The following is a 14,359-nucleotide window of genomic DNA, read 5'->3' on the forward strand; positions in this document are numbered from 1 at the left end:
AGGAATAAATTTTGTCTAACAAAATAGAGAATTAAGTGTATTAGAGAATGATATTTAATACAGTAACCAATAGAAGAAAAATATAAACACATCACAAAAATATAAAACCAACAACAAAAAATTTTTAAACTGACAAATTGTGTATCTGACAACATGTCACAACAATAGGAAATAATTGGATTCAGATTGGTAGGTTAACTAGTATGCATGTAGAAAAAATTAAAATGGATCCCCACCTCATATTTTACATAAAAATGAAATCTAATGTAAGGAAGGTTTGTGTATAAAAAATAATAGTACTAAAGACAAAGAGCTTGGGAAATTTTCTTTTTTATTACTTTTGCTGAGGATGACCCTGCAGGGGAAAAGCCAGGGGAATTAATACACTGTCATCAGCCTCTCTCACCGCCCAGGTTCTGGCCACTGCTCCCCATCAGTTGAAACCAGATGCCGCCAGAGGGCAAGTGAGCCAGAAGGATGTAATCTTCACTCCAGGGAAGGCTGGGGAGTGGATCAAGAGAGGTAACAATGTTCCACAAAGTCGCCAAGAATACACAGTGGGGAAAGGATAGTCTCTTCAACAAGTGGTGTTGGGAAAACTGTATATATATCCTCATGCAAAAGGATGAAATTAAACCCATTTCTGACACTACACATCAAAATCAGCTCTAAATTGATTAAAGACTTAAACATAAGTGAAACTGTGAAACTCCTAGAAGAAAACATAGGAAAAATTATTCATGACGTTGGTCTTAGCAGTGATTTCATAGATATGAAACCAAAAGCACAGGCAACAAAAACACAAATAAACAAGTGGGAGTACATCAGACTGAAAAGCTTCTGTGCAACAAAGGAAACAATCAACAGAATGAAAAAGGCAACCTATGGAATAGGAGAAAATATCTGCAACCAATATATCTGATAAGGGATTAATCTCCAAAATGCATAAGAGACTGCCACAATTCAATGGAGATTCTTAAAAATTGTTTTTCCAAGTCCTGTCTCAGATAGATGGAGGGAATTTTAGGGGAATTGTTTGTTTTGTTTGTTTGTTTGCATTCACATCTAGGACACCCAGAGCCAAATATGAAGCCTACACTTAGTAAAGTGTTTAAAGATTTTTGGTATTGATCTTATCCATCGATTTTCCTTTCCCTTTATTTATTCACATATTTTGTATGTGGTATAATGTGTTCATCTGTAAGAGACTTCAAATTCTTTTGGAACGGGAGTAATATATAAACAAATAAACATAAAAGATGAGTCCACTTTGCACAGACTGTTGTCTCTAAACCAAGACAGCACAAACTCTGGAGTCAGATTGCCTGGCTTTGAATCTTAGCTCTGCTACTTAGAATTTATGATACTTGGGTACGACATGCAAGATTTTGGGCTGTCAGTTTCCCCATCTGTAAAATGGGAGTAAATAATTAATAGTGTTTCCCATAAACTCACAGTGAGGATTAAATCTGTTACTGTACATAACACAGAACTGTGTCTAATACATTGTAATGTAAGTGTGACTTAATATTAATGTTGAACTTCCATATTGCATTTTATAGTACAGGACTTGGGTTTACAAATGATACCCAAGGAATCACAATTTGGGAAGAGCAGAGGGTTGGTAAAAAATAAGAAGTGATATGCAATTCAAAGGTACTTCAGACATTATCTTACATGGCCCATTATTCTACATGTGGGAAATCAAAGCCTGAAATCCCAAAAGGTTAAGTAGCTGGCCCAGTTCACCCTTCTTCTAGGCAGCAAAGCATATGAGTGAGTGGTTCCAGGCATATAAGGAGCAGACTTACTATCATAAGAAGCAGGAGTCTAGACAGATGGAAACAATGCTGGAGTCCAGACCTGACCCTGTCACTAGTCCAGGAATTGAGGGCAAGTCACTGGATTTTTCTAGGTCTCCATCTGGGGAAAAAGTGTTAAACCAATTTCTAAGGCCTTTCCTAGTTCTTGAAACTTGTAATTCTAGTCATTACTGTTCTCTTTGGGCACATGCCTGTAACTAAACTGGAAACATTTGCAATGTGGTAGAAACAAAGTTTCATAAAGTCAGAACAGAAGATTTAACGTTTCCTACATCCAGGCTTTGACCCTCCTCTGTAGTCTTGCCCAATCTTTCCCATGAAGAAATCTCTTTGAAGTCATTCTGGCTCTGTTGATTAAGGAATCAGTTGTTCTAATCCCCAGACTTTGATCCCCTCACAACCCAGATAGTTTCAAACAGATGAAATCTCCGTTCCACAGTCACGGACCATGCCTGGACCGCAGCCAGCAAAGCACATGACCCCCCAGCCCAGCCCTTGCTGCTTAGTCAAACTAGCAGTGAACCTCAGGAAGGTGGTCCAATGCCACAGCCATCGCTACTCTAAAACCAAATCATTAATTCATCCAGGAACTATTCGTGGGCCCCCTCTACATGAGGTTGTCCTAGGCACTTAGGGAACTTACAGTCTAGCAGAGACTCGACAGCCATTATTCATCTAACACTCCAGTGAAAACCCAATTACAACTATGATACATGCTAGGAAGAAAACGCTCATGGTGCTACACAAGTAGAGTACAGTGTGGGGCTTTTGACCACCCTTTCAACAGCTGAAGATCTATTATCTATGTCATGAGGGATGGGTTTAAGATGGGGGACTGAGGACAGGAAGCTGGCACTGCTCCAGGCAGAAGAGACAACATGTATAAAGGAACCAGAAGGTGACCAGGACACTGAGGCACAGAAAACAACGGGACCATGGTCAGCTCATCATGGGTTTATTCCAGGATAACTCTAAGAAACTGTTTTCTCAGTTATATTAAGACCCAAGTCTCCCTTTACCCCTCTTCCTGCATTGTATTTAGCACTTGGTAATAGCACATTGTCTTGGTTCAGTTTCTCTGCACGAAGCAGTTGCCAGAAAATTTAACCAAAGGCTATCCATAATGGTTATTTCCAAATGCTCCTTCATTCCCTACTAGAAAACTGCTTTGATGATGCAGTTACCATCATCATTAACCTAGGATAACACAATCATACTGAAATGCGTTTTCACAAATTGTTTTCCCTCCAGATGGTATATTTTCCAGCAGAAATGGCTTTGTATAGTACCTGCTGTTAGTGAATATCTCATGCCATAGTGTGTCTTCTGGGAAGAATTTTCACCAGGGAAACCCACATTGCTTTTGTTTTCGCTTTGTTTTTTCAGAAATTAAAGAGCAACAGAAGTAATTTTTCAATTACATGTATGGAATTCCATGTTCATTAACAAACATGAGAAAAATTTTGAAAGGAACTATGATTCCCAAATCAAATCAACATGAGAAGGTCATTCTTGATATGATAATGTATTGAGATTACTACTTCCTTTCTTTGGTGTTATAAACATGTCTTCTTAGATTATAAAATACAGTTATAGAAGAGAATGCCACAAAACAAAGCCAGAGCTAAGATATCTCCCCACACCCCAGAATAACAACCTGGTTGCAAATATCAACATCCTCTTTTAAACTTGGGAAACCAAAGATAAAATACTGGAGCTAATACTGAAGAACCAGAGGGCGTTCTCAGGCTGATATGTACAAAAATGCTGATGGCAGATAGATATAATAAGTCCTGAAAATTGTAGGCTTTCAAAAACTGAACAATAATTATGATACAGTGGCCTACGTTTTTAGTGAAGTTATGAAAATCAGCATCATATCTTTCAAGATTCATTGGAGTAAATGGTATACATTTGATTAAATGGCACTGCATTTATAATAATGAAAGAGTCTGGGAAACAACCAAAGATCCAAGCATTAAGATCTAACTATGCCCAGTAGAGTTTCGGTTCTTTTTAAATATATATATATATATTCTAATTATTTGGATAGTAACACTAGACAGAGTGTACATGTGGTAGCTCCCTTTGCCTAGAGCCCCTGATTCACGATGGAGTCTACATTTCCACTATTGAACTCCCAGATGAAATATCAATATTTTAAGGACACATCAAAAGAATGGTATATATTACATACCCATAACCCCAATAATTTAGAGATACTCTCTTCCGTGTCACAGAAGATGCCACCCATACAGAGAATCGGGAGGAAGGAGCACATTGTGTCTCAGTCTAAGTTTGTATAAAGTGGGAGAAATCATTTGATTTGGGGATGTCTCAGTATTTTGATCTGAAAAATTTTAACACCACCTGGTATTAAAATAGGTAAAGATGTCCAAGACTTTGGTAGATCTTTCTTCTCTATCTTTTGTCCTTTAAAGTGGGCTCCAAAGGTGTAATTTATTTTACCAAGAAGAAAGGTGCTGGCTTGACAGAGTGGCTTAGGAGAGAGCAAGGCTGCAGAAACATCCTTGTGACTTACCTGGACTGAGGCAGACCCTGGGCCAAGGGGGTTTGTTCACTTGAGATGCTGGATAAGACCTGCAGGCTCAGGAGTCAAACCACTTCCCTAGGACGAGGACTCAGCAAATAGCTTAACTTCCTTCAACTATAAAATAAAGATAATAGTAGTTCTTTTTGTATATGCATTTTGCAAAGCCCATAAAATTAGAAAATGACAGTAAAAACTTAAAGTCTGATACACGGTAAACACTCAGTAAACATTTGCTTCTAGTTTTACCTCATTTAAATCTCACAGGACTCGGGTTTCAGATTCCTGATGTGCATGGAAGAAAAGGAGGAATGAAATGTGTTTTCTGATCGGACCAGGGAAATACATTTGGGCGCCACAGCAGGGACTAAAAACAGCCCTCAAAATTGTCCAGGGCAAGTTAAGCATTGTGCTTTTGTGAAAGGGAGCTCTACTGGGGAGGAGCCATTCTGGGGTGTCACTGGCAGCACAGTGTTGGGGTGAGGCTGTGAAAAGTCACTAATGGCTGGTCCATCAACAGCTACAAGACAGAGTCACTAAATTCTCAGGTCTGGACCTAAGCATGAGGTGCTCTAGTCTGCTGGAAAAGTTCGGGACCCAATCTGGGAGACCTAAAGGCCACGTGGTTGGACTGCAACCAGGTGGGAGTGAGTCAGGACTGTCCTTGGAACATGTAGATAAATCACAGGCTTTGGAATCAGAGTGTTCCGAGTTCAGTCCTAGCTCTGCTTCCTAGTAACTGTGGGCTTTAGCCAAGTGCCTTAAGCGTTTTTAAAGTCAACTCTTTATCCATAACAAGGGAATAATAATTCCAACCATGTAAGGTTCTGTGAGGACTAAAGGAGCCGATGCCTTTAAAGCATCTTACACCTCATATATGCTCAGAGGTGTTAGCTCTTCTGTCTTTAACCTGCACCCTCAGCCTCTGCCCACCGGGGAGTGCTTGGTGCAGCAAATGGGCAGTGTTGAGCGTGAATGAAATAACTTTAATCAGCATCATGCACCTTACTGTCCCTCCAGGAACAAATTCAGGAAGAGCCTGCAAATGTGCTTTCCTGAGCTTCTTTTCTAGGATATTTTGATCCTAAAACAGAAATCCTAGAACACATTGCTTCCAATCCCATGTCTTAATGTTTAAATGTCTCCTGAAACAGCCCCCAAAGAGACTGGATATGTTATGATGTCAGTCGGATTTGCCTAAAAAGAGAAAAGAAACTTTGGCGCTACCCAAACTATTAAGTTGAAAGGAATTGCAAAGCTTATTAACTTTTTAGAGAAAAGAAGAAAGAAAAAGTTTTCCAAGTCCTCTGGTGGTAGCCCTTTGTGGAGAAAAAAGGTGATTTCTAAAAAGGAAACTTTAATCATAATGTAACAAAGCTTGACCTTTAAAGAAAGAATTGAATAATCAGCCTGGAAAATAATTTTTAGAAATAAATTCTCCCAGCTGCACAGAATTACTTTGGTTGCTGGCCAGTCAAATACTGTTACGGGTTTATCTTAACCTTGTGGCACTGGAGATGCTATTTAAATGCTGGGGAAAGATGTGCCTCTCCACACAGAGGAGAGGAGTCTGATTCTTCAGTGTGACACAGAGAACATACTTACGAGACAAAGCGAGACACAACCACATGACCTAGAGCTGCAGACATTGCCACGCACCACAATCCCTGACTTATTGGCAAATCCCAAGTTCTGGTCTTCAAAGGCTCCTTCTGTTTGTGATGTGGGGATTTTGGTTGCATCATACTAAGATGCCTGGAAAACACCAAATCCCCAGAAAAAGAACAAGGGGTTCCAAGAGAGGACTTGTGGGCATTGGCGTAGACCAGGGTCGGCCCAGCCTGGGAAACTTGGCTTTGAGAGTTGGCTAATGTCACACACAGAAAGGGCCATCTGCCTGCTTTGAACGTCCTTATTTCTTTAGTTCTCAGACTGCTTCTCCCTCACAATCTCATTTCCCTCATCAGACAACTCAAACCCGTGATTACCAGACACCAACGCAATAAAAGGAAACAACTGTAATGGAGAAATGAGAGACAGGAAAAGGGCAACTCCAGGAGAATTTTATCTCCTTGAAATGCATGTATATTTAAGGACCATGTTAATTTTATTTCATAAGGAAATTCAAGAACTTTAAATGAAAGTATACTTCAAAGAACTGTCTGCTCTGACCTTGACAACCCAAACACAACTCTGGCTAGCCCAGACAAAGGAGGACTCCCCACAGAGGCAGGGGCAGAAAGCGTGATGAATTTGGAATTGAACACTTTGAAGGAAAGCCCTGCTCTGCCCTTCTAAGCCATAGCCCTGAAGTATGACTCAACATTACGACTTGCCTTATCATTATGGGTGGAATTACAGCCCCACAAATTCATATGTTGAGATTTTAATCCCCAGTCTCTCAGAATGTGACCTTATTTAGAGCTAGGGTCATTCAGGTATAATTAGTTAAGATGAGGACCTCATCCAATATGACTGATATCATTATAGAAGGGGGAATTTGGGGACAGAAACACATAAACACGCACACACACACACAGGAGAAAACCATGTGAACACGAAGGCAGAGAGCAAGGTGATGGTAGCCAAAGAACACCAACGATCGCCAGCAAACCACTGAAAGCTAGGGGACAGCCTTCAAAGAGATTCTTCCTCACATCCTCAGGAGGAACCAACACTGCCAACACCTGATCTCAGCCTTCTAGCTTCCAGAAACTGTGAGGTCCCAGTTGCTTAAATCACCCAGTTTGTGGTATTTTGTTACGACAGCCCTGGCAAATTAATATGCTGACATCCTTGATGGAGCTGTTCGTGTCCACCATTTTATTCACCACACAAGCATTTTCCAGTCCCTCTGATGTGTCAGCTACTAGATGGGCTCTGTAGATGCAGAGAGAACAGGCCACAGTTGTCACCTCTTGGACTGTGCAGTCTTATACAGTAACACGAGTCAGATGTGGCTATCAAGCCCTTGATGTGTTAGAGAGTCTAAAACCTATACGAGATTTCAAAGCGTTTATACAACAATGTGAAATAGCTCATTAACGTATTTTGTATTGAGGTGTTGAAATGATAATATTTTAGATATTTGGGTTAAATAAAGGTTATTATTAAAATTGATTTCTTCTGTTTCTTTTTAATTTTTCCATTTGGCTGCTAGAAAATTTAAAATTTCACATGTGCTTGGTGGTATAGATATGCAGGAAAGCATAGCCATAGGAGCTCTCAGACCAGGGGTGGTCAACTTAGAAGCAAATCATAGCCTTGTGTCAAGGCAGCACTGGAGGTGTCTTTACAAGTCTGTGGGAGCTTCGGAGAAGGAGCCTGATCTTTAAAAGACAGAATTAAGTAATTAGCTTAGAAAATAATTCTTAGTAATAAATTATCCCAGCTGCGCAGAATTATTTTGGATGCTGGCCAGTCGAATGCTGTTATGGGCTTATCTTAAGAGAGTGGCACTAGAGATGCTATTTAAATGCTGGGGAAAGATGTGCCTCTCCAGAGAGAGGAGAGGAGTCTGATTCTTCAGTGTGGCACAGAGAACACACTGACGAGAAAAAGCGAGACACAACCATATGACCTGGAGCTGCAAACGCAGTCATGCACGAAAACCTCTGCCTTATTGGCAAATCCCAACCTCATGGCGGACCAGGGAAGACAAGGCCCCGAGTCTGGCCTTTTTGGGGAATTGCAAAGAACTCTTTAGGCTACCCTATCAGTCCCTGTGAAGGAGTGAGAGGAGAAAGTGAAAACCCAATATGGCGGCATTAACTAAACACTCGCAAGGTGCCAGCTCTGAGCTAAGTGCTTTACATGTATTCACGTGTTTAATTCTCAGTGCAGCACTGTGAGTTAGCACATTTTATTCTCATTTTACAGATGAGGAAACTAAAGTCTGCGATGCTAAGTTCTTTGCCAAGGGCAATGCAGAAGAAGGGATTAAACCTGAGCCTGAAATAACAGGTGAGAGCCAGATTTCAAATGAGTTTGTACATCATGCTAACATAAAATTAAAGAAGGAAGGCGGGAAGGGAGGGAAGGAGGACATTAATTAGTTTCTCTTGCACACAATGAGTATGTGTAATGCAGGGCGGCCTGCGTGGTCTCTGCTCCTGCTCCCCACATAAGAACGCAGGACATGGTGAGGCCAAAAAGGAACACCCACGGAGCCATAGATGGGGGAGTCACACCACTATATTCTCGCTGGTGGCTGGGTTGGAGAAACAGGAAACAGGAGCCATACAATTCTCAACCCTCATTGCTCCGCTTGCAGGCTCAGCCACCATCTTCTTGCTAGCCCCCATTTCCTACTAGTGTAGCCACAGCAGTTATATTAGTGGACAATGGCTCACTGGTTACAGCTGACAGCCAACTAGCCACAGCTGATGGCCATCCCATCACAGTTGATGGCCATTTACTACCTGAGCCAGCACCTGTCTATGTGAGGCCGAGAGCCTGGAAACTACTTTCTGAGGCTCTGCCCCCACAGGATGCCATGGAAATATTTTAAGCAAGAGTCTGGCATAATCACGTTTGAGTTTTAGAACAATAGGAGGCCATGAAGAGTGGTGAGGCTGGAGATTCTGTGTTCACATAAGAAGCTGATTCTCTTCGTCATTGGGAAATAGGTGAATAATTGGGAGAATTTCCTGTTCCTTTGAACTTTCAAGGATGCTGTGCTCTCAGGAGGCACTTAGCAGACAAAAGACAGAGTGCTCTGAGGATACAGCTGGTCTGACTGAAGTCAAATTGTGGGTGATACCAAGTCTTCTCTCCTTTCTTCAGGAGCTTGACATCAACCCACTCCTGCCATGACACTTGCAGGCATGGGAAAGTCGTGTGTCAATCGCAGGACTGAGACAGTAGAAGAAATAAGACTTCTGCCATGGACGTCCACCTCGGGCGTGAGACTGATGCCAGGTTTCACCTTCAGGTTCCAGAGCATTTTGGCATCTCTCAGGCCCCCAGAATGAATTTTTATTACATTTTATGAGGCTGCCTAATATGTGGGACCCATCACACCTTTCCCTCAAGTGTAATAGAGAAGAAATGGCTCTACGGAAATAATGATTTTGATTCTTTAAAACAATTTTTTTATACAATAGCACATAGAATGTGATGATTCAAAACTCATAATTGTTTTAGTCCTAAATCTGAAAGTTAGGCAAGTTTAGATTCGATGGCTCTTCTCCAAAATATGACGTTGGAGTTATCAGTGGTCCCTTGAAGTTCTCTGGTGGTCCCCAGGTGCCCTGTTTCGGTTTGAGAAACATGTGGTGTAGTGTCCATCATCTCATATTTCATGTCTGAAAAATATACATTAAGAACCAAGATATGGGTAAAACTCAGAGCTGCTATTTTAAGGTGCATTGTAAAGAAGTTTCTACCCTGATAGAAACATGATCTACGTTCTAGGAAGATAATTATACAGTCACCTCTCTTGACCAATGGATTACAAAAAGGTGCCTCTTCCTCTGGACCGACACCACGCCTGCTGGCAAGACACACGTTCTGCTGGAGGAGCAGGGACTTGTTTCCAGTGCAGCCTGCTTGGACCTCCCTCTCATGTGCACTTGGGCAGGACACAAGCTCCACTCTGTGTAGTCACTCTCAGAATCGCATACCACTCAGATGGAGCTAGCAGGATGGTCAGATTGCTGGTGGATCGCTGCAAATCAACCACATGCTCACAGATCTGAAAAATTATAAAGTGTAAAATTCTAAATACAAAAGAGGCCACTAAATGTAATAGACTCATTAGATGATCTTAATGAGGCACTGAGCTTCTACAGTGATCCACGATAACTTAGTGTCTTGATGATTTAAGGAAAAAGAAAACTAGTAGTAATGAGAAATTTATTAAATCTGGATGATCAGAAAACTAGTTTTAATTATTTTAAAGCTATGTTTCTATGAGAAACAGAAAAAGTTGGTAACTTGAAGTTTGTTTGTTTGGTGTGTTTTTTTTGGGGGGGCAGTGGTTAATAAGACCAAACATTTATACTAACTGAAGGGGAAAATGTATGTAAATGTTAAGTATTTTTTTAAGGAATTTTATTACCTCCGAGGGCTCCGAATCCAAGAATTGCATTAAACATCTGTTGCTTATCGGAGAACCCACTTTAATAAATAAAGAAGAATGGCTTGAAACCAGCACATCAAAGCCTCAATTTCAGTTGTACCAGCTTCTACTTACACTGAAATTACAATATGTCTCATAAATTGTTATTTTAATATGCAGACGCAGTATTTTCCCAAGTAGGCAAACACTTCCAATAACCATGTTATTCATCCTACTTATTTGCTTATTAAAAATAAGCATAAAACTTGAGCTTTACAAGGCCAAACCCACAAGCTCCTAATTAGTTCTAAAATAATGAGGTTTTACTGTACTAATTTCTAGAAGTGTAGTACTAAATTCTAGGAAAAGCCGGGGTCGTTAAAATGGAGAAAGGCAGTAAGATATTTGGCAAAGTCTGAATTAAAGGCCTAATTCCATCCTAAGCCCCCAATTAAAATATTTTTATACCCATAATAGCATCTACATTCAGATGATTTAATTTTGAATATAATGAAAATTATTATTAGATTTGGTTTGCTGGGAAAAAATCAGAACCAGAGCCACTATGCTCATATTTGTGATGAGTTTGGTTTTGGTTGATCGCAAATTTACATTAAAAAGTGACCCTGGACTGCAGTCAACTCTTGGCTTTTCTTTACAAGTGAGTGTTTCCTTAAGTGTTTAAGCTTTGCCTCCAAAGGACAAAGAATATTCTGGCATGGCAACCAGGACCACATAATGACAGGTTTGAAAACAAGCATCACATTTTACTTCACAAATCTCATAACGTTTTCCAGTGACCCAACGCCGGTCTAATATGTATGTTTAGATAAAGGGATAAAAACACTTTTATTAAGACAGCAGTTGTTCTGTGAAGTACAGACATGAAAGCATTGATAATTATCTATAATTTGATATGAAGGGTTTGAAAATATGCGTCCATTTTTAGATCACATCAGTACTTTCATATAGGAAACTCTAAGCCAAGCTGCTGAACTTAATAGGAACTCGAAACTATTTTTAAGTGAAAGTCCTAAGTTTCCTAAGCAAAAACTCTTCAGGTTCTTTTTTAATGGCCAATTTTGGGTGCATAAGTAAAACCCAAGATACTGTTACTAGAACATTCCAAGAGAAACATTTCCCCCAAATCTCTTTGTGAACGTCAGCTTTGCTCAAGCATCCAAGAGTACGTCTTAGGTTCATTTTCAGCAAATTTAGTTTATTTGTAAATGTCCAAAATAACATGGTTAAGATTTTTCTTCCTCTTAGCAATTTGCTTTAACTCATCCCGTTGCTTTTCTTTCTAAACTCAGGTTTTTGTGCTATACATAGTTCTCTTCTGGTGACTATTATCAGCTGGCACCTCTCTTCAAAAAAAGCACCCAAGGGCCGGCCAGGTGGCTCGAGCCATTGGAGCTCCGTGCATCTGGCTCCGAGGGCTGCCGGTTCGATTCCCACGTGGGCCGGTGGGCTCTCAACCACAGGGTTGCTGGTTCAGCTCCTCGAGTCCCGTGGGCGATGGTGTGCTCGCCCCCCCTGCAGCTAGGATTGAGCACAGCACCTTGAGCTGGGCTGCCTCCCAGATGGCTCAGTTGGTTGGAGCGCGGGCTCTCAACCACAAGGTTGCCAGTTCAATTCCTGGAGTCCCACAAGGGATGGGATGATGGGCAGCGCCCCCTGCAACTGGGGTTGAACACCGACCTTGAGCTGAGCTGCTGCTGAGCTCCCGGATGGCTCAGTTGGTTCAAATGCGTCCTCTCAACCACAGGGTTGCCGGTTTCGACTCCCACAGGGGATGGTGGCTGTGCCCCTGCAACTGGAGGGCGGCGACTGGACCTGGAGCTGAGCTGCGCCCTCCGCAGCTAAGACTGAAGGGACGGCGGCTTGGGGCTGGACGGCGCCCTCCGCAGCTAGGATTGAGGGGATGCCAGCTTGACTTGGAGAAGAGGCCTGGAAGAGCACACTGTTCCCCAATAAAAAAGTCCTGTTCCCCTTCCCCAATAAAATCTTTTTTAAAAAAAAGCACCCAAAGTTCTTAAGTTGAACACTGCACCCCAAAAGCCAAATCTTGGCATCTAACAAGAAGTTTCTTGAAGATCAATATGAATTTAGCAATAATGGGGACCTTCATCTTCACTCCAGTTCTGTCCAGGGTATCTAGGAGAGAAGAAGACAGCACAATTTGGAAAGCTCGAGAAATAGTAAGCTACGAAGAATCAAATTGTCACCATGCCCCATCTGACAAAAATAATAACAAATAGGAGCAATTCAGGATGATCTGCAGTGTCCAACAATCTTGTTAAAATTTGCGCCAATGGATCATGAACCCAAACATGTGCTCTCAGATGTAGAGCATATATGCTCTTCTTTGCTAAAATCAGAGAAAGTGCGGAATGGTGTCATGTAAACAATTAAATAGCTACATTAGGAAAGGAGGGCGGGGAGGAGGAAAGGAAAAGTGGAAAATAGCAGAGGAGACGAGAAAGAAAATAATGTTTTTTAAAGTATAAATTTTGCGGGAAACCAGTCAAATTCATATGCTTCAGACAGAAAATAAAAATGCTCTGTCCCATCACTCTCCCCTCTTCTTTTTCAGCAGCAGAAAGAAACAGAAACAAATGTATGATAAGAATTTGCAATCTACTAAATGCAGGTGTCTTAAAACACATTATCCGTTTCCTTCCTAGGGGTCACGTTTGTTCTATTTTGATCAGGAAGCTGACATTGAACATTATGCTTCGTTCTATGAGTAGCCACCAAATCTTTCTGGAATTAGGTAAGGGATGATGTTTTCCTTCAGTAAAAAGCCAACACTCACCTTTACAGAAAGTGTGCAGGAAGTCTCTACAGTTCCTTCCAGGGTCTAGGACTCTGTGCCAGAGCTTGCAAATCAAAGGCTCACGTAGTGATTTTTCCTTCCATCCGTCTATCCGTCCTGCTAATAGAAACTTATTGGATTTTCCGTATGTGCCTGGTCCTGTGATAGGAGCTGGGGATAAAACGTGAACACAGGGGGCAAAATCCCCATCTTAAAGACACTTTCTCCCCAGAGGTTTAAACAGATATTTCCATAATTATGCAAATAAATATATAATTGTAAACTACAATGAACAACATGAAGGGAAATACAGGCTGCGACAGACTCCTTTAATAGAAGGATTTGAGTCAGAGTTTTAAGTTGTCCTGAGAAAAACAAAATAAAACAGGCATCTTGGTTCTTAGGGGTGGAGAGAGTATTTTGTCCATTAATCACAGCCAACACAATACTTAAGCAAAATCTCATATGATTTGTGCTCAAATAAAACTTCCCAAGCCTTTGTTTGCTTTTAAAATTATTTCCATTGCTATCAAAAATACTTCAAAAATGAATAGCAAAGGATGTTTATTTATAGTGGTTTAGTATGTTCCTTTAAAATAAGCTAGAGGGTTTTAAAAGGAATAAAAATTGGAAAAAAAAATCCAAAAGAGGTGGGTCTTGACTAAACAGAGCAACAGCCCTGGACCAGAATTCCGAGGGTTCTAGTCTCCATCCCACACTCCCTTGCCATGCTGCCTTGGCCAAGATAGGCAACCTCTCTGAACCTCACTTTCCTTATCCCTAAAGTAACTGCCACACCCACCTATTGGATCCCTCTGAGGGGCCTATGAGTCAATGTATACGACAGCGCTTTGTGACCGACAGTACAGAAAGTACCTGTATAGTATGGAAAGGGAGAGAACAAAGCATCAAAAAATAATAAAACAGGTCTGAATCCGCCCTCAGAGAGGATTTAGTATTGGCTCTCTCAAAAGACTTCATTAGCTTTTGAAAGATGTCATTGTGTATTTATCCTTAAATTGTTTACTAATCATCTCAATTAAAAGCTCCTGCCAATATTATCAGAGCCAATTACTTAGCACATCATAGTTAGTTCCCTGAAAAAA

General features: G+C 41.0%; 1 long non-coding RNA gene across 1 annotated transcript in view; it reads left to right on the plus strand.

Moving 5' to 3' along the window:
- The window catches only part of LOC141567474 (uncharacterized), a 260,349-nt gene that overhangs the window by 217,627 nt on the left and 28,363 nt on the right, over positions 1–14,359 (plus strand). The gene's annotated exons all lie outside the window — the stretch shown is intronic.

Source organism: Rhinolophus sinicus, linkage group LG01 (genome assembly GCF_036562045.2).
Source record: "Rhinolophus sinicus isolate RSC01 linkage group LG01, ASM3656204v1, whole genome shotgun sequence".
Lineage (NCBI taxonomy): Eukaryota > Metazoa > Chordata > Mammalia > Chiroptera > Rhinolophidae > Rhinolophus > Rhinolophus sinicus.